Below are 3,496 nucleotides of genomic sequence, written 5' to 3'. Positions count from 1 at the left end.
AGCTCTTGGTCTTGTGTCACTGACTCTATAGAGCTTCTCCGTATTTGGCTGCAAAGAATATAATCAATCTGATTTCGGTATTGACCATCTGGTGATGTCCATGTGTAGAGTTTTCTCTTGTGTTGTTGGAAGAGGGTGTTTGTTATGACCAGTGCATTCTCTTGGGAAAACTCTATTAGCCTTTGCCCTTTTTCATTTTGTACTCCAAAGCCAAATTTGTCTGTTACTCCAGGTATCTCTTGACTTCCTACTTTTGCATTCCAGTCCCCTATAAGGAAAAAGACATCTTTTTTGGATTTTAGTTCTAGAAAGTCTTATAGGTCTACATAGAATCATTCATCTTCAGCTTCTTTATCATTACCTGTTGGGACATAGACTTGTATTACTGTGATATTGAATGGTTTGCCTTGGAAACGAACTGAGATCATTCTATCATTTTTGAGATTGCATCCAAGTATTGCATTCTGGAGTCTTTTGTTGACCATCATGGCTACTCCATTTCTTCTACGGGATTCTTGCCCACAGTAGTAAATATAATGGTCATCTGAGTTAAATTTGCCCATTCCAGTCCGTTTTAGTTCACTGATTCCTAAAATGTTGATGTTCACCCTTGCCATCTCCTGTTTGACCACTTCCAGTTTACCTTGATTCATGGATCTAACATTCCAGGTTCCTATGCTATATTGTTATTTACAGCATTGGACTTTACTTCCATCACCAGTCACATCCACAACTGGGTGTTGTTTTTGATTTGGCTCTGTCTCTCATTCTTTCTGGAGTTACTCCTCCTCTCTTCTCCAGTAGCATATTGGGCACCTACTGACCTTGGGAGTCCATCTTTCAATGTCCTATCTTTTTCCCTTTTCATACTGTTCATGGAGTTCTCAAGGCAAGAATAATGAAGTGGTTTTCCATTGCCTTCTCAGTGGACCACGTTTTGTCAAAACATCTCCACCATGACCCGTCCATCTAAGATAAATCAAGATGGTAGAGTAGAAGGACATGCACTTATCTTCACTCATCTTCTCTTACAAGAAATCCAAAATTATAACGCACTGCTTAATAACCGTCTACAGGAAAATGTTGGATCCCACCAAAAAAAGATACCCCATGTCCAAGGACAAAGGAGAAGCCCCAGCAAGATGGTAAGAGGGGTGAAATTGCATTCAGAAACAAACCCCATACCCACCAGAGATGCTCAGAGAGCTCAAACAAAACCTTGTGCACAGCAGGAGACCCCACAGAGACTAAGCCAGACCTGCCTTTGAGTGTGGAGGTATGGGTCAGCAGTGGCCTGCCACAAGGGCAGGAGCTCTGGATGCAGCAGACCTGGGTAATGGCATAAGCCCTCTTGGAGGAGGTCACCATTAATCCCACTATAGAACCATCAAAACTTTCACAGGACTGGGGCAACAGACTCTTGGAGGGCACAAACAAAACCTTGTACACACCAGGACCCAGGAGAAAGGAGCAGAAACCTTACAAGAAACTGACTCAGATTTGCCCATGAGTGTCCAGGGGTCTCAGATGGAGGCCTGGTTCAGCGGTGGCCTACTGAAGGGTCGGGGGCACTGAGTGCGGCAGTGTGTGTATGGGACCTTTTGAAGGAGGTCGCCATTATCTTCATTACCTCCACCATAGTTTGGGCCTTGCGCTTCAACAGAAAATTGGATTAAAGATTTACTGAGTATCATTTCACCCATCAGAACAAGACCCAGTTACCCCCTTAGGCAATCTCTCCCATCAGGAAGCTTCCATAAGCTTCTTATCCTTATCCATTAGAGGACAGACAGAATGAAAATCACAGTCACAGAAATCTAACCAAACTGATCACATGGACCACAGTCTTGTCTAACTCAATGAAACTATGAGCCATGCCGTGTAGGTGTATGTCTCAGTGTCCAAATTTTCCCTTTTTAAAAGATCAGTCATATTGATTAGGAACCCACTCTAGTTCAGCATGAAATTATTATTACTAGTTTATTTTCATTTCATTTTATTATTTATTTATTATTAGTTACAATTACATCTCCAATGAGCTTGTTTCCAGAGTCAGAAATGACTGAGTGACTAGGCATAGCACAACATGAGCTCATTTCCAAATGAGGTCACATTCAGAGGCACTGGAGGTTAGAACATCAGTATCTGAATTCAAGTCCTTACTGTCGAAGTCAAATCCACCCTCTGTGCCCCAGCACGAAACTAATTCTCAGACAGATTTTAAGTGAAATAGAAAATAATAGCTTTATTGCTATTGTAATGCTCTCATACTCTGTGTCCGAATCTGGAAGGATTAAGAAGAGTTTTATAGTAATGGTTCAAAGGCGGCAAGGTCATCTATTGGACAGTCTTCTGATTGGTTGGTGGTATGCTAATAAGTGGGAGTCCACATCATCAACCTTCTGGTTCCAAGTGGTCTGGGGTCTACATGTTTGTGGGAAGCATACAGTTAATTTCTCCCACCTGGTGGGATTTTCAGATCTGCAAAACAGTTCAAAGATATTGTTATGTATATCCCTTGAGAGAGGATCAGGACACTGCCCCAAGGCTGCACTATTTTGTGTGTGTGTGTCGGGGTCAGGGGGGCGGGCAGGGGCAGGTTATTTTGACTGTTCTTCCCTTTGTCTCTATATCACCTCCCTTCCCTGGTTAGCAACTGTTGAACACACTCACTGGAATTCAGGGAGTCAAGGATACTGAATGAAGACTATTTCCTGTAACTAAGAAATGGTGTTGCAGGAAGGGGGATACCTTCCAGAGTCCACTGGTTGATGGCTCGATGGCTTAATGGCAGGCAATATTCTTTTCTTACTGAAATGGCAGGTGATGTTTTCTCCACATGTGTAGTGACCTTGCCCTCACAGAGCCCTGCTATCACATTAAAATGTATATGTCATGCAAGTAATTATTTGTCCTTGCACGTATATACAATTTCACATACATACATCCTGAAGAAAATCCACTCCTTTACACACGTTTATTACTATCACTCAGATATACACATCAATATACATGATAAATGCACATTGCACAAAATATCCCTTCACTTGTAAATATACATACTCGTGCAAAAAATAAAGTACATGCATATAGATAAACTTACACTCATACGATCAGTGGACGTGAGTTTGAGCAAACTCTGGGAGACAATGAAGAACAGGGAAGCCTGGTGTCCTGCAATCTTTTGGGTCACCAAGAGTCAGACACGTCTTAGTAACTGAACAAAAACAATCTCAGCAACACACATTATTATGTGTGCATTCAAATGCATGCATATAGAGAATTCACACATATAGAGAAGAAGGGAGATTTAGGGGTTAATGCTTCCACTTTTAGTCTCCAGGCTTAGTGGAAGTCAGTTCAAGTATGAGGCAGTGGGACCTAGGAGGGCGGAGAGAACTAGTGCTTGGGGGAAGGGAAAGTGTAAACACTCACAGGTTTTAAAGAGGCTCCATTCAGTGTTCTCGGTTATAAGCTGTTTTCCAGAAGCCATTTA

This window comes from Bubalus kerabau, chromosome 15, assembly GCF_029407905.1.
Source record: "Bubalus kerabau isolate K-KA32 ecotype Philippines breed swamp buffalo chromosome 15, PCC_UOA_SB_1v2, whole genome shotgun sequence".
Classification (NCBI taxonomy): Eukaryota; Metazoa; Chordata; class Mammalia; order Artiodactyla; family Bovidae; genus Bubalus; species Bubalus kerabau.
Note: the sequence above shows the minus strand (reverse complement) of the source record.